Here is an 18,272-nt window from a genome sequence, read left to right on the forward strand (position 1 = left end):
ATAAATTAGATCACATCCTTTCTCTTCTGGAAGAAATCCCATTTTATTTAGAATAAAAGCCAAAGTTCTTACCAGCATGATCTGAACCACCCTTGGCTCTGACCCCACTGTCCCTGTCATTTCCTGTGGTCTGGCCGTACTGGCTTCCTTGCCGTTCCTCGAACTCTCTAGTCCACTCCCACCGCAGGGCCTTGCATTGGCCATTCTCCACTTGAAACTATATTTCCTGGGGTATTCACACAGGAAGCTCCCTCCATCCTCAGGTCTTTGCTTCACCTTCTCAGGGAAGCTTACTCTGACTACCCTATTTAATATTGTAACTCATTCTTACCACCTCTTAGCCTAGCAGGACCTTTGGTCCTTTCCCAATAGTTCATAAGACATTTGGTCTACACCAAAATATCCTGGACATTTGGTTCTTTTCAAAATGCCCACAAGACATTTGGTCCATGCCAAAAGGTTCCTGATATTTGGTCTTGTCCAAAACAGTTTGGCATGGACCAAATATGCTCATGGACATTTTGGATAGGACCAAATATCAAGGACCTTTCGGCGTGGACCAAATGTCTAATGGATGTCTTGGACAGGACCAAATTCCTGCTAACCCCTCTTAGTACTTATGATCTCTCTTGCCTTGTTCCACTTTTGCTTTTTTTTTTTTCTACAGCACTTAAATCTTTTAACATACTCTATGATTTACTAATGTATTATATGTATTGTGTATTATATTTATTGTGTATTGTATTATATGTATTGTGTATTGCTAATCTACCCCCACTAGCCTATAACATCCGTGGGGGCAGAGATTTTTATTTATTTTGTACACTGATCTATCTCAAGCATCTAAACTAGTGGCTGCCACATGGTGAGTGCTCAATGAATATTTGTTGAATGAATACATGAATAGTTGCTAGAATGGGACAATAATCCATTCTGGAGATATGGAAATCAAATGGCCTATACATTTCAGAAATCTTTGTTCCTATTCTAGTGTTGTACAAATGAAACTTAAAACCTTCTAGTAGGGACCTCTGCGAGGAGCAGTATTGACTGGGATTGGAAATACCTGTGTGTGGGAAATACCTGAGTTGACAGAAATGTTTTCTATCTTGATGTGGGTGATATTTGGAAGAAAATTCTTTCAGTTGTACACTTAAGATCTGTGTATTTTAATGTATTTAATACTTCAATAAAAGAAAACAAAATCCATGTGAAATTGAGGAATGCTAGGAAGACTTACCTATGAAGAATTCTCATTTTGTCATACTATGGGAGACAGACACTGGAGACTTTCTAAACCCCTGCGTGGAGGAAGATTAAAAAAATTCTTGATCACAGCATCTCTTCTTTTTATTGGCTTTGGCATTTAAGATCTGATTGTATTTTTTTCTTTTTCTCCCAATCCCAAGTAAAACTAATGATCTTTCAAGTCATTGAGTAAGCCCTTATATTTTGTTTTGGAGTGGTTGACTTTGGCTCAATGAGATATGTGCATGTCTGCGTGTATATGTGTATGTGTACAGGAGCATCTATACTTACTCATGTAGTATGGACAGCAAGCCAGTTGTTTTATGTTATTGTCATTTCCCTGGCTTTAAAATAAATGAGTTTATTTAGATTTCCAGAAGTGAAACTGCTTCTGGGACATCTTTTGGCTGTTTGGGGTCCTTTGGGATTTGAGCTTTTTACAAAAGTTTCCCCTGTATGTGAAAACTGCAGGGAAGAGGAGAGCATGAACAGTTTAAAAGCAGGAAACACAGCTAAAAGCTAGATTTTAAATTCATTTCCATCTATTTATGGAAGACCTTTAAGTCCATCAGCCTTATTTGGGAAATTTCCTAGACTGAAAAAAATTTCTGCTTTTTCTGTTTTCTTTTAACTCATTCAATGTAAAAGTAAAATAAAATCTACAGCCACCACATTCTTTTCATTGATCAACGCTGTAGCACAAATCTCCAGAAAAGCTTTTCATTCTTGATCAGTTTTCTCATCAGTAGAATCAGATGCAGTAAGAGCTGGGAAAGCAACCTCAGAGTGACAAATGATCAAGCAGTGACTTGGTAATTCTCCTTACACCCTGTTTAGTGCCTAGTCGTTAAGGCAGAGAAGAGAGGCTAGAGGCAAGAATCAATTTTTCAGTTGAATATAGTATGTGCTTGGAATACTCTTTAATTATAAATAGTATAATTTAATTGTAACTATAGTGATGTAAGTTAGATTTCCCTTTCTGGAGGAAAAATCATGTGCTGTTTTCTTCGTCTGCTTTTGAGAATACTGTGTTAGTCAAATAGGGAGCAATGTGTGTGGGAAAACTTGGATGTGCCTCTCACCCACCATTCTGCCTTAATCTCCTCTGAACTTGACCGCATGCCTCTTTGGTCCATTTAGGAATAAAAATAAACTCTACTTCTCTCTTGATAATTCATGATAGTCTTCCCGGAGTCTTGATTAGAGAGGGAGCAGCAAGATGACGAATTATTTCCTTCATGTGGTAACTGAAGGGAAACAAAGTCCACACCATCACCCGCCTTCCTGGGTCTGTTCTCAGCCCATGTATCTATGGGCTGAGCACAGGGAACTGGCTCTGAAAGAGAGGCTGATACCTGTTTTCCATGGTCTCGCCCCTTAAGAAAAGAGGGAGGAGAAAAAGGAAAACCAGAATCTTATTATCCAAAGGCTGTTCTTTCTTCACTCAGTCTGCTTCATTTTGACGCACTTCACTCACCCTCACTAATTTTTGCTTGTTGAGCTCACTTATTTAAAATAAAAATACCTTCACAGAAATGGTTCAGTGCCATAGAGGTAGTGAAAGGGCCTGCACTTCTCCCAGATGCTTCCAGAAAATTTTTGCCTGGAAGGCGGTAAACATTCACAGCCTTCCTGGGGTCCAGGGGCCAGTTGATCCTGGGTAGTGAATTACTGCCCAGGTTCCATGGAAGGAACAGCCATGTGGGCAGAGATGCTTAGACTGCTGACATTTTAAAGGCTTTTGTGAAAGGAAAATGATTTGCAAGTGTTTGGCAAACAAAAGCTCTGTGTAGCTCTGTGCCACTTTCAAAGTCAACTTTAAACTCCTAAAACTTCTATGTTTATGAGAACACAAAACTTTTATGCAGCCTGATGCTTACAAAGAGCTCCACGGCACTCTGTGTTCAAAGGTTGAGCCTAAAGACTGAGAATCGGGGTTTTATATTCTGTAGCCATGAACCTTGGCTGGAGCCCAGAGAACTGGGGATAAATCCAGAGGAAAGCAGAGAGAGCCTCTTAAAGATGAATTTACTTGGTTTCACTCTTTCGGTTGCCTTTGGGCTGGTGCCTGTGCACACACTTTTGCAGTGGCGGCGGGGGGGCGGGGAGGGGATCAGTGAGTGGATGGCTCCGGCATGTGCTCCCCTGGAACAAGCAGACTGACGGAACAGGTGGCCCTTTTAAGTAGGTTCAGGCCCAAAGTGAATGGGCCTGATCAATTATTCAACATAAAATGATGGAAATAAACTAAACAGAAAGATCGCTCAGGTCTCCGTGCCTGTGGGAATCCTGGTAGTGATTGCAAGACTTTAACCAGAGCACCCCGCCGTCCTCGGCAGCCAGAGTCCTGGGTTAGAGCTGAAGAATCTGCTAGAAACTCACACCAATACATCACAGGTAAGCTAGATAATTGGGAAATTTAAAAAAAAACTGATTTCACAGACTGATAATGTAAATTAAAAATATTTAGAAAACCAGTTCTTTCATTTTAGAAAGGAGGGCACTGGGTCAGTTACTAAAGCTTTCCTATCTTCTGGGGACAGAGCTGAGAACAGCACTCAGGTCCCCTGGACTCTTGTTGGAGGGCTTTGCCCCCATCAATCATTTGATCCAAACATCACACACAGACCTGCAAAGAGACTTCCTAATACCCAGAAACTAGCATCCCTGATGAAAAGAAATATGTCCTTGTCCACTTTCCCTTCACCTTGACCTTCAGGCTGTCTTTGTAACCTCTTTCCTCCTTCAAAGATTTCTTTAAAATTGGGAGGTTGTAGGGGGTAGAGAGGCAAAGAGAAAAGAACATTTTAGAGCTGGAAGGGAGGATCTAGAACATTGCATTTGTTTCCTGGCCTCCTTTATCGATGAGCAAAAAAGAGGAATGCTTCTAGAAGGAGCTTTCAAATGTAGTTCCTGATTCAGTTAAGGTCTGGGGTGGGGCCTGAGAGTCTGCATTTCTACCAAGCTCCTGGGTGATTCTGATCCACAAGAGCACACTTTTGAGTCTTAAGGGAGTGGACCAAGTGGCCAGCTTCAGGTTGCATAACTAGTTAGTGGTTACTCCAGTGACTGTAGTGAATCTCAATTGATTTCAGATGGTTCAGACCCACGCAACTTTAAGCATGCTTCTTAAACTCTGAGTTATATTTTTCTCATCTATAAAAATTACAGTTTCATGGGATTCGTGACTCTTGTGTCTAGCCAGTGAGGATAACAGAGTCTTCATAGAGGCCTATATTCACAGTATATGGGAAAAATATAGAATTGGAAGCCCAGAGGCCCTGGGTGACCCAGCTTTGTGACCAAAGGAAACACTTCAGGCCTGAGTTGCCTTCCCTGAAATGAGAGGGAGATGGCCTGGGTCATCTTTAAGATTGCTTCTTTTTTAAGACAGCTTTTTTCTGGGCACACATGAAAATACAGTAAGAGTAACACTTGCCACGTGCCAGGCCCTATTTTAAAAGCTTTGCATATAGTAACTCATTTCGTCTTTACTACAACCCTGTGTTATCATCCCTACTTGACAGATGAAGAAGCTGAGTCCTGGAGAGGTTCAAGGTCATGCAGTTATAAGTGGAAGAACCAGGTAACATGGCTTCAGTCTGTGCTGTCACTGACCCAGTGAATAGCGATGGTAGGAGGTTCTAGTTATAGATCTCCTTCATGTGTGTTATTTGAACCAAGTAGCCATATTGCGAGTTGCCATAATCACCATCATTACCCCATCTCACAGGTGAGAAAACCAAGATTCACATAAGTAGCAAATGGAGAAGCCAGGATTTAAATGGAGTCTATCAGAGTCTATCCTTTGCAAAAGATGTGCAAAGCAGTGCCTCAAACCTGCAGCTCTAACTATGAACACCAAACTCTTTGAGACGTGGGAAAGCTTGGTCTCCTCAGCTGATGAGCCTGGCAGAGATGGAGTCCACCAAGTATTTCTAACAGTTGGAGGCTTGTATGAAAAATTAAACATAAATTGATTGTCTAAATGGATTTATTGTCCACTAAACTTGCTATAGGTACTTGTTAAATGTACTAATATAGATGTAGCTAATTTTGGGTTTCCTATACAGGCAATACCATTTATAAATAATAAAATGTTTGGTTTTTTATTTCCAGAAAAAGAGATCCCTTCTAGTTCTAACATTCCACCACTTGGAACATAATGTTCCTAGTTTAAATAAGTATAGTGATGTGGAGTTGCGGTGTCTTTGTTTCTGCCGTATACCAATGGTCCATTTAATGCCAAGTTCTTGAACAGAAACAGAGCCCCATAATTATGCATATTTCTATGGGAAAATTTGTCCAGCTTCCTTGTTTCACTCAAGGACATATTCTTCCAAGACATAAGGGGTGAGGGGGAAAGTGATGGAATCTGTAGGCTTTTAACATTCCCATGGCTGGGAGTATTCTGAAGTTATACTTTTTTGTTCTATCACCCAAGTTGAGTACCCTAATTTGGGGACATAACCCCATGAGATCACCACTGGTCCCTTAACTGCCCATTATCCCAGTGATGGTATGCAGGCACTGCACAGTGACTGCTACGTTGGGGCTGCAGCACGTGGGCTTGTCACGGTGAGGACTCTCACAATTAACTTGTTTTTTCAAAAAAGGAAAAAAAGGGCTTCCCTGGTGGCGCAGTGGTTGAGAGTCCGCCTGCCAATGCAGGGGACATGGGTTCGTGCCCCGGTCTGGGAAGATCCCACATGCCTCAGAGTGGCTGGGCCCGTGAGCCATGGCCACTGAGCCTGCGTGTCCGGAGACTATGCGCCTCAACGGGAGAGGCCACAACAGTGAGAGGCCCGCGTACCACAAAAAAAAGGAAAAAAAAAATTTGGACATCGACAGTTACCTGCTTGGTAGAGAATTATGTAACCATCCAAGAATGGTCAGATGTCCCTTTCAGAAAAATGCCCCCTGAGACCTTTCTTAATGACATTTTACATATGCATGACCGATAGCATCTTTACAAACGATGTATTTCAGCTCATCTCATTTTGTCCTCACAGGAACTGGGAGAAGCAGGTGTCCCCTCCCTTCTGTAGAGGAGGAATTAAGGCTCCCAGCAACCAGGAGTCACTTGCAGTGTGACCTCATCAGGACTGCAGTTCAGGCCCCTGGTTTCTTGTCCAGGCCTTTCTTCACTCGACCAAGGCCATGACTCTAACATCCTACAAATGTCCTGTGAAAACGTCCACATGAAATATATGCTCTTTTCTAAGTCTGTTTACTTCTGACCCTGTGGAAAGATTTGAGAGACATTAGTAACTTATTTTTGTATTTTCTCAAGTCCCTGTGAAGGAATGACTGTATCTGTAGTGCTTCTTTTCTGGGCCCTGGAAGGAATCCAAAGCTGTCTCTGTGTTTTCCATTTGGCAAATTTTCAAGAATCTCTTGCTGTTTCCTGGAGGTGGTCCTGCAGAACTCTATAGAGCGCCCCCTGACAGGTTGACCGAGGCAGGAATGCAGGCATCACGAAGCCTCGAAATAGAAAAGACTGGTGGGACGTGCAGGTGCACCCTGCTCTGTGCAACTCACTCTAAAGACAGGGGAAGGGCCCCTGAGAGAGGGACCACTTTTCAGCAGCAGATAACTACCTGTTGCTTTGTCATGGAACTTTTATTTGCTTATTTGTTGTGAAACTTTTTTTAAAAAAAATGAAGTATAGTTGACTTAATTGTGTTACTTTCAGGTGTACAGCACAGTGATTCATATATATATATATATACATATATATATATACACACACATATATATGTATATATATATATTCCTTTTGTCATGGAACTTTTAAATAGTGAATGAATCTAGTGAAATTTTTAAAATACAATTCAACTTATGGAGAGGAATTCACCTTGACTTTCTTGAAATAGTCATAGGTCACAGGTTTGAAAAGCAACACTAAGAAGAAACAGGGAGACTTTCAAAAGAAGGTTGATGGTGATGTGAGCCTCTGTATGACAGAGTCTGAGCTGCCCCACATGCCCAAAAGCTCACAGTACTTCAAAGACCCAGCCAGAAAAGACCAAGGAGAGGATAGGAGTCCCAGCTTCGCTGAAGCTTCAGAAACATCTACATTTACAAAGGGGTTTGCAGTAGAGGCTGCTGCCCATGTTCTTTCTGAAACAGGCCCAGAAAGTGAAACTTTAAAAGGCAATTAATGGGTGAGTTTTAAATATACTGAGGATAGAGGACACCCCTGGTGGCGCAGTGGTTGAGAGTCCCCCTGCCGATGCATGGGACGTGGGTTCATGCCCCGGTCCGGGAGGATCCCACATGTGAGCCGTGGCAACCACTGTTACCTTAATTTTAAAAAGCAACTGCAGTCCTCATAATCCTCTCAAGTTTAAGTCAATCAAAGTGAAAGAGAAAAGGCCTTGCCTGGGCATTTCTACTTAGAAGAGCCTAAGTTTGAATCAATGCTTATGTATGAAGCTTGTTCCTGATAATTTGAGCACATGCTTGGTCCTTCCCTTGTTTTCCCTCTCTCCTTTGCTTCATATGTTGACAACCTTTTTTAAAAGGCATTGGAAGACCTTGTTGTTGAAGGATTCCTGTGGGCAATCCCAGAACTTTGGAGCTGGAAGGGAATCTAGCAACCACTCAATGCCTTTCACAAATGAGGAAAACCAAGAGCCGGGACTTTGAACCCATGTGTGCACTGCACAGGCGCTGGGCAGACAGAGCTCAGTCTCCCAGGTGCTGGGGTCCTCTTAGCCGCCCCTCCCCTTTCTTCTGCCCTCAGGAAGAACATGGTCTTCAGAATCCCTCTATATAAAAGTGAGCCCCTATGGAGAGCACTTAGCCAGTTCCAAATTCAGAAGTCTAGGTAACAAGGCAGTTCCCTTCCATGTGTCTTTTCCATGAAGCACAATGGTACTTGTATTACTTTCCTGTCACTGTCCTAACAAATTACCACAAACTGGGTGGCCTAAGACAACAGTTTATTCTCTCACAATTGGAAAGGCCAGAAGTCCAAAATCAAGGTGTCAGTAGAGTTGCACTCCCTCCAAAGGCTCTGAAAAGGAATATTTTCTTGCTTCTTCTACTTCTGATGGTTCCAGGAGTTCGCTGACTTGTGGTTGCATAAATCCAGTCTGCCTCCATGGTCACATGGCCTTCTCCTTGAGGACTCTGCCTTCTCCTTTTCTTTCCCTTACAGGAACGTCTGTCATTGGATTTAAGGCCAACTCATCTCACCCAAGATGATTTTCTCATCTCAAGATCTTTAACTGAATGACATCAGCAAAGATCCTTTCTCCAAATATGGTCACATTCACAGGTTCTGGGGTTAAGACATGGGAATATCTTTTTGGGGGCCACCATTCAACCTGCTATAGTATTCATGTAAATAGACTCTCAGAAATAGCCCTAAATCCCCAGTGTAAATACTATAAATTCTATATTTGTGTTTCCCAGGGTAAGTTTCTTACACCTAGTTTTGAAGAGTTATTTTCTAAAATGAGTTTCATGGTGAGATGATTTTGATAATTTCGTATAGCAAAGTTAAGCGGTAGCAGCTTTTTTTTGGTTTTGCTTGTTTGTTTCTTTACAATTGGAATTTCTCAGAACCTTTAAGAAGCTGATGGACATTATGGCTTTTCAGAACTGGGATAATGATGCATGGTATTTCCCAGGTGAGTATGTTTTGTCTGGGTTTTCCAGAAAGCAAGGATTACGACAAGGCTTAAGTGCAAGCTTTCCACTGGGGATTATTTTCCAGGGAGGCAGAGTGAAGGGCAGGGCACAACACAGACAGATGGAGAGCAGTGCCAGGTGTGTCCTAGATCTGGCCACCTCTGAGGCTGTTAGTGGCCTGACCTCATGAGACAGCTCAAATTGCTGGAGGAAATGTATCTGGGGTCTTTCTACTGGGGAAGAGAGGGGGCAGCAGTAATCCACTGGCTTCCACCACCATTAGTCAAAGTGCCCCTTCACCACCCACACAGGCTCTGCACGTCTAAGTGCCTAGCAGGTCCTCACCACATCCCCTGTTTTTGTGTAATTGCAGCATCGGCACCTGCAGGAAGTGGGTCAGAGCCTGCACAGAAGCGATCACACCATAGTCACTGGCTTGCGATCAGCTGAGGCTGAGAGAATCTGAAGCTGTGCTTGAGAGGTGTCTGTTATGTTCCTGGACCCGTTAGTGGGAAGACATCCCAGGAAACAAGTGTTTCATGGAAGGCTCTTTGAGAAACCAATTTCAGTGTTAAATTGCTCTGATACGTTATTTCATTAATGAACTTGCTTTAATGCTACTTATGCTTCCTGGTATCACCACACACTCCCTCAGTTCTGTATTTGGGGATCACTGTCAATCATCTAGTTTGACAAAATACATTACCATGCCTTTTAAAATTTTAAGTCAGGAGAGAGTTCATTCTTGAAAGAACTGTTTATACATACTGGAAAGCACATTCCTGGAGCTGATTTAATTTTAACTTTATTTGTATTCATATCTGCTGACAGTAAGCTGTGAAAACTGGAAGATTTCTTAGGGTATGGACTACTTCCATTTTTGCTCCTTCAGCCAATGTGGTAAATATCATCTTACCAAAAGAGAAGGGAAAAAGAATACACAGCAGTTTCTTATCTAGCTCAATGGGAGGGAAAAAGAGAAAAGAAGAAGCAAAAGCAAGATCATTGCCTGGTGCAAATTTGGGGACAGTTACATTACACAAAAGGATTGGAAAATGGAAATGTGTTCCTTTGAAATGACTGTAATCTGCTGAATGTTGACGCTGAGAGGAAAGTAATGAAGGAGAACAAGGCAGGCGAGAGTATTAATTTTCTCTGATGATGGAGGCTATATAGTCACCTTTACAGGAAGAGATCCAGACATTGTGGAGGAGCTGATTTTCAAAAGACCCACTCTGCTTGCTGGAGTCCGTTTTATGGATGGTTGGTTGGCATGAAGGAGCTGTGAATCACAGGGAGCCTGTGTCCTCTCCACAGCAGCACCCAAGAAGCACAGGATCCAAACAGAGCCAGCAAAGTGAGAGTTAACAGGAAACCCTGAGATGGCAACATCCGTTCAATCTGGTTTTGGTGTTGCCATCAATGAAACAAGCTGGAATCATGAGCGTAGAGAAGGGAGGAGGCGTAATGGGCTGGTGGAGGGTGGGACAAAATTGTGTTGGCCCAAGTGTGGAAAAAACCCTGTTCTTTTTAAGATTCCTGAAATGGTCTTTTGGAAGCAGCATGGTAAAAGGAAAAGAACCTAGACTTTTCAGCCATTTGACTTAAAAATGAATTTCTGGATCATTTGCTCGTGAGCTGTGTAGCCTTGGGATAGTCATTGAGCTTCTATGCCTCAGTTTTCTAATCTGTAAAATGGAGAGAATAATACTATGTCATTTAGTGGCAAATAATAGAACACCCTACTCGATGTAGTTTAAACAATACAAGAGTACTTCCAGGCAAGAAGGTTCTGGGCACTCCTCCAAACATATAGCACAATAATGGATAAGGAAAAGGTATAGTTGAGGATCAAAAACCACATAAATATATCTAAAGACCACAAGTGGAAAAATAGTACAAGGTGCTTCAGGCCCAGAAGAAGGCACTATTTGCTGGGAGTTTGGCCTGGGCAGCATTACTACATGGGAAAAAAAAAGAAAAGAAAGAAAAGGAAAGGAAGTATAAGCCAGATCAATTGGATCAATGCTTGACACTAGGACCTGGGTGGGACTCAAGGCTACCAATCTATAAGACTAGAGGAAAAAGAAATGGTAAAAGTTTAGCCTCTTGACCAGGATATGAGTCAATCCATCCTCACTTGGTAACTAAACCCATGATATGGAAACAGGGCATGGAACTAGGGCCTCAGAGGGTTAGGGAGAGAAAGTATAGAAGTCATAAAATTGTATGACTCTAACAACATAGCCTCAAAATACAAAAAGCAAAAACTGATATAAGGAAAATTTGACTAATCCCCCAAAACCCACAGGGATATTTTAATATATATAAAATATGATGATTGGTTGAACAGACTTCAAGTTGACAGGAAAGTATGGAAAGTATGGATAGGACAATAAAAAGAATATATGTTATTTTCAACTACACATAGGGTATTTATAAAAATTTACTATGTATAGGCCGCAAAGGAATTGTCTGCAAATTTCAAACAGCAGTATCATATGAATAATGGTGTTCCAATTCAATGCAATTAAAGTAGAAATTAACAAAAAAAAGAGAATAAAAACAGACACATATATATTGGGAAACTTAGAAATGTACTGCCAAATAATTCATGGGTATATTAGCTTCTTATGACTGCTGTAACCAATTACCACAAACCCGGTGGCATAACCCAATAGAAATATATTTTCTCACAGTTCTGGAGACCGGAATCTTGAAATTAGTATCACTGGGTTGAAATCAAAGTATTGTTAGGGCTGTGTTCCCTCTGGAAGCTCCAGGGGAGAACTTGTTCCTTGAATCTTCCAGTTTCCGGTGGCTCTGGACGTTCCAAGGCTTTTGGTTACATCATTCTACTTTGTGGTCACATTGCCTCCTCCTCTTCTGACCTTGGGGAAATCTCTCTCTGCCTCTATCTTGTAAGGATACATGTGATGGCATTTAGGGGCCACCTGGATGTCCAGGATAATGTCTCCATCTCAAGATCCTTAACTTAGTCACATCTGCATTCTTTTTTTTGATCATATATCATTCACAGGTTCCAGGGATTATGATATGAATGTCTTTTGGGGGCCATCACTTAGTCCACCACATGGGTGAAAGAGAAAAATTACAGTGAGAATTGTGAATGACAATACAAGTCATGTATATCAAGACTTGTGGAATACAGCAAAAATCATACCTAGAGGCAAATTTATAGCCTTAAATGTGATTTTTTTTTAAAGAACATTTAAAATAAACAACTTTATTTAACTCAACAAGTTGAATCAGGAATCAAAATACTTCCTTCCAAAAGCAACAGGCCCAGACAAGATTTTGGAAATTTCAAGAAGCAAACATTCCCCATCTTATACAGATCTTTTCAGAGTCTAGACCTAAAAAGGTCAGCCACCCACATAGTTTTATCAGGCTAATAGAACTTTGATATGGAAACTAGACAGAACAGTACAAGAAAAAATAATTATAGGCCAATCTCACTTATAATCATGAATGCAAAAATCCCAGATAAAATACAGCAAATTGAATTTAATAGTTATTAAAAATATACAATGACAAAGTTAGGTTAATCCCAGGAATTATAAGGCTGGTCAATACTAGAAAATCTCTCAATGCAATACATACCATTAACAAATTAAAGGAGGAAAATGATATAATCATCTCAGTAGATGCCCCAAAAGCATAAAGTATAAATTCTTCCTCATTCATGATTAAAAAGTTAAAAGCATTTAGCAAAGAAAGACTGGAAAGAAGCCTCTGTAACCTGATGATTGGTGCCCATCAAACACCAACAGCAAGCATCATCTATATTAATGGGATTTTAGAAGTTTCCCACCTCAGACTGAGGAGAAACTTGCCTGCCTTCACTGTTACTTCTTTGGCATGTCCAGGTTTGGGTGGCTTATGCTAGTTTGTCATTTGCCCTTAGAGTGTTTAGATATGCAAGTGCAGGGGGTGAAAGTATCAAAGCATGGCCTATAGTAGGCTTCTCTTCCTCCATTGTCATAGAGTCCCAGCCAGGCATTCGGTAGCCCAGTTAACTCATATTTCTTCACATTGTGCGATACACTGTATGTTCATGTGACTAAGTTCTCTGCAGTGGAACACAAGGAAGGGATGTGTAGTACATATGGGTCTGCATCTTAAGACATGGGTGTGCCCCTTCCAAACTCTCTGCCCCTTCCCAATGGCTGGAACTTGGAAGTGGCAGTGACCTAGCTTCAGCCTTACAGGTGATGACAGTCCTGGTAATGATGGAGTAATAGGAAGGAAGGAGCTATGTTCCCTGATAGACCTTGTGGAACAGAACTGCCCCTCCCACGTGGAATGCTTACATCGGGGCTAAGTGATAAAGAAATGACAGTATATATTCTTGAAACCGCTGAAGCTTTGTGTCTTTTTGTTACAGCAGCTTGGCCTTACAACCAACAACCAACAATATGGGAATAATATTAAACACCACATCTGGATGGCAGTTAAAGACTTTGGATCACATGGTGCTATAGACCTTCAACAGCATCTTTAACATTTGGTTTCTTTAAAAAATGCAGAAGAGGGCTTCCCTGGTGGCGCACTGGTTGAGAGTCCGCCTGCCGATGTAGGGGACACGGGTTCGTGCCCCGGTCTGGGAAGATCCCACATGCCGCAGAGCGGCTGGGCCCGTGAGCCATGGCCGCTGAGCCTGCGCGTCCGGAGCCTGTGCTCTGCAACGGGAGAGGCCACAGCAGTGAGAGGCCCCCGTACCGCAAAAAAAAAAAAAAAAAAAAATTCAGAAGAAAATACGTTAGTTTTAAGATGCTGGATTGTAGATCTTCTGACATTTGTTATATAATTTTCTATCCTTTTCTGAAGGTTTGAAATATGCAATAATAAAATTGAAAGAAGAAAGTGATCAAGGGAATTTATTGCCTACAAGTATCTCCTGACTTTAAGATAATCTCAATTCCGTCACTCAGTAATGTAACCAGGAATTGCTTTATCTTCAACTTTGGTCTGCCTTCCTCTGGATTTTGGCTTCTTCTAAAATGCCCCTCCGGGACCCAAAATAACTACTAGCATCTTCTCAAATTCATGCTGCCTCATTCATTACAAACAGAAAAGACCATCTTTATCCCCAAGTAGGTAAAACATCAAACTTTCATCAAACATTTGTTAAGATTTTATTCTTTGCCAAGTACTAGTGACACAGAAATGACTCAGACATAGTTGCTTAAGTGGAAAAGTTCAAAATCATAATCTGGACATCCAAAAATATTTATGCTTCTTTCTGCATAAAGATTGCCTTTTAAAATGCTCATACTCTTCAATTTATGACATGCTCAGCAACTGACATAGACTTGGTCCCCATTCTACCTTACCTAGACTCTTATGTCCATGAACATGAGATGTTTACACTTTCTTTAGTCATTCTCTCTGCTTTGAAAATCATTTCATTTCTTCTCCACTAGGCCAAGTTCTACTGTGTCCTCAAAGCCCTCCAGTACATCTTTCTAGGGAGCATCAAGAAATAAGATCCATAAGCAAGTAAGTTTCTGGGGTGATTTCTCCCCAGCTACAATGTCATTGCCTAAGAGTTAGACTTGGTGGATATCACCTTCAAGCAAGTTCATTGTTCCCTCCTTTGTGTTCCTATAGCACTCTCTTTATATCATCAGTATGCTATTCAGATGCATGTACACAACTAACTATAACACGGCATGATTTCTCTTACACTGAGCTTATCCTTTCTTGAGGATAAGGACTCTTGAATATTCACCTTTAAGTTTTGGTCTTCTGGATCCTAACAGACACTTGTGGGAGAGAGTGCTGATTGCCTACTCAATATTAGTTCTCTTTTTCTTCCTCAATAATAGACTTGTGTTGAATATGTCATTAGGCTTAGTTAAAAAAAATGTGTCCCATTCTTCCTTCCACATAAAAATGGTCAATGTGCAAGTAGATATTTTTAGATAGGACTTCCAGGAAAAATTTTTAAAAGGGGCTCACTCACCTGGGAGGCAAGCACCCTTCTCCCCTTTCCCCTTTCTTTTGTCTTTCTGTTCAGAATTTGAATGCAATGGTTGAAGCACCAGCAGCCATCTTGTGATCATGAGTCAACCTTGAAGACATAAGCCATGTATTAAGGGTAGTGAGCAGAAATATAAAAAGTGCAGAAAGATAGAATAACCATGTAATCACAATTGTATTGCTGGGTCATCTACCCCTGGACTTTCTTATGTGAAAGAAAAACACATCTCCATCATTTTTAAGCCACTGTCACTTTAGGTTTATATTATTAGTAGCTGAACGTTATCCTAACTGTTATAATGCTTGATAAATGTTTACAATTAAAGTAATGAAGCATAATTTTCAGAAACTTATTCAACACAGGCAGCCTACACCAAAGGTAGCAAATCACTGGGCTGCAGGCTGAATCCAGAAACAAGTCAGGTTTATTTTTTTTTAAGTTGCATTAATGGCCAACATCAGAAAGCTGAGCAATTTCATATAAACATTTGGATTTCTTCTTATTTAAAATTTAGAAGGTTTCGCAACATGGGGTCCACATTCCTTCCTGGCATGAATCGCTGAATGATGGCTGGCCCTTGGAATGTGGCCAAGGGTCTTTATTTCAGCTGCATCTCAGCCCACCTAGCTCCTCTCACCTAAGGGAGCTGCCTAGCCCCTATAGGCAATTAAATGGGTGACTCCAGATCTTAGCTAATGTCAAGTCCCAAGCTGGATTTTCAGCCTCTGATCGAAAGCATACTGTATCATTAGGTATCTACCTTACTTTCCTAAACACAGCCTATGTGAAGCCTGGCAGTGGGCACTCCTCCAGGTGAAGGGCCAGTATTATATTTGATAAAATGCTTTTTATTGCTTACTTTGGTTAGTTCAGTGCAATGCTAGTTGTGAACCAGAATCCCCCAGGAAAAAAATTTTTTTGAAATGCAGCTCCCAAGCCCCACCAGAGAATTTCTGAACCAAAATTCCCTGGGATGGGCCTAAGAATCTAAGAGGTCAACGGACTTGTGGACTAGGGTGTGGCAACAATGGGTCCACCTGGTGCTCAGGTGACCTCCTCAGTGTATCACAACCACCGGCACCAAAGCCTCATGACTGAGAGACAGGGCCATTGGGGCCATTCTTGAATGATCTATCATTCATCTCTCCCTATCTGTCTCTCTCTCTCTCTCTCTCTATCTATCTACCTATATCTATCTATCTACCTATCTATCAAGTTCTTTCTTATAGAAGAAAAATAAAGAGGAAGAGGAGAAGTGGAAAATAAAAGGGAAAGAGGAAGGTGAAAATAGAAGGAGAAAGGAGAAGAAGCAATCAGCAGAAGGTAATCAACCAGATGAGAAGGAGACACTAAACCAGGTCACAGAAGAGCTGTCAGAGGCCCCTTTGTTAGTTATGGCAAGAGGAAGAAAAAAGCACAGGGACCACAAGCAGCCATCCCCAAACAGCTGAAGCCCTCTGAAGTTGGCAGAGGCACCTCGCGAGGTCCTTTCCACAGGTGTTTGTTGAGTGACTAATGTAGGTGATGGGATAGATCAGTGAACAACCTGAGACACTCTGTTCATGTCTTGCTTAGCTCCCCAGAGACAGACTGATGATAATCTCACCAGCAAGTAGACTTGTGATGCTCAATGGGGTTAAACCTACTCTCTAAGAAACTGAGATCAGATCGATGTTAACTATATAGAATCTAAGAAAAATGATCCCTTCATTGCACTGCAGTCTAAACTGCCTGATGATGCTTCGGAGGGTAGAGAGTTCTTTGTGCTTAAATGTCAGCTTTTAGGCAAAACCAGGTATGTTGTAGACAGATGAAAGTATTGGGTGCAGGATTGGGCTAGATGATTTTGTCAAGTCTGCCAACCAAAACTGCCAAGACTGCCAAAACTCGGTCATCTCTTATTTTCAGCCTCCCCTTTTGCAGTATCCCATTTCTTCACAGAACTCTCCAGAATCAATGAGAGTTGACTCCATGGTGTAAGAGACTGGGTGGTAAGTAAAAGATTTTCCAAATAGTCTTGCAATGGAGTAACCAAAGTGAACTATTAGGTAAGTGATCACCTCTCTCCATGCATTACTCATCATTGTCTAGGTCTTTGGATTAAAAACCATATTTTAAGAGATGTGTATTTAAGACATAGAGGCACTGGAAGAAAGGGTATGGAGTGTGTGAATACTCAATACAATAACTATTTGAACGCCCAGATGCTTAAAGCAAGATGATAGTTACATCTGAGCCATCGAGCACATTGCTACAGTGATCACAAGAGAAACAGAGAGCCAGAGAGGGTAGAAGCTCCATTTAAGGTCAAAAGTGGCAAAGAGAGCATATTTTAGGATGAAAAACAAATATCCAGTCTTCTGTGCATCTTTGCACGACTTACTATTTCAGCAACAGTGGGAAACTTTTAAACCACTTATGTGGGGATCTTCAGTCAGTAATGAACTTTATGTTCACAAGGGAAATCTCTTTTCCCAACCTAATGTTTTATGGCCTAAGTCATGGTAACTCATTTTTCCTCTAGCAATGTTAGTTTCAAAAGCGTATGGGATTCTGTGTTTCCCTAAAATGTGGGACCTCCACAAAATCCAGGCTTTTCCATTTCTCCTTAACAATCTGACGTGAAAACTAAATGCATAAGAAGTTTGACCTTGTACAAGGGCAATCTCTTTTGAGTTACGGATGAGGAAAAAAACAAATCTGAAACACAAGGAAGGATGCAAGGAAACGCAAGGAAAAAATTTTCCTCTGAACATTTTCATTTTTCAAAGTGCTGAAATCCCCAAACTGTTTAATGATTTATCAGCAAGCTTTCTCCCCAACAAAAATTTCTCTTCTAGCTTGAAACTAAATATGAAGAATTAAAGGAGATCACCCTCTCTCCGTTTCTCTCTTAGAGTGTGTGTGTGTGTGTGTGTGTGTGTGTGTGTACTTGAGATGATGCAAGAATTCTGCCATTAAAGACAGGTCAATGACACTCCTCTTAAGACTAAGTGCCATTACTTTGGAGACTAGTCTTGCCATTCTAGTAAGACATGCACCCGAGCTCAGCACTTCACCTGAACAAAGGATGATCCATCTGCCTTGGGCTCAGTCCAAACTCTCCAACAGTGACAAAGGCCCGCTTGAGTCCTTGCGTCTTCATGGTTGTATTGAATTTCTCCACACAAGAGACAGGTAGTACAAATCACAGAAGAAAGGATCCCTATGTGAACTCAGAATTTTTCTTTATTTCACAGTTAATGGGAAGCCAAAGCCCCAGGACACATAGTTCAATGTAGCCAGAGAGAATTTTTTTTCCTGTTCCTGCAGGGAGCAAGACAATGCCTGTAATTTCAATAAATCACTCATTTTCTCTTTTCAAAGGGGAAACTGA

The 18,272-nt window shown here is 41.3% G+C and overlaps 1 long non-coding RNA gene across 1 annotated transcript; it reads right to left on the reverse strand.

Annotated features, from left to right (window-relative positions):
* Positions 1–14,329: 14,329 nt before the first annotated feature.
* LOC125964632 (uncharacterized) lies at positions 14,330–17,980 on the reverse strand. The gene is made up of 3 exons (XR_007477833.1): positions 17,956–17,980; positions 14,879–14,986; positions 14,330–14,378 (listed from the first exon to the last, which is right to left on the reverse strand). It is a non-coding gene; the product is annotated as an uncharacterized LOC125964632 (long non-coding RNA).
* Positions 17,981–18,272: the final 292 nt, after the last annotated feature.

Source organism: Orcinus orca, chromosome 6 (genome assembly GCF_937001465.1).
Source record: "Orcinus orca chromosome 6, mOrcOrc1.1, whole genome shotgun sequence".
Lineage (NCBI taxonomy): Eukaryota > Metazoa > Chordata > Mammalia > Artiodactyla > Delphinidae > Orcinus > Orcinus orca.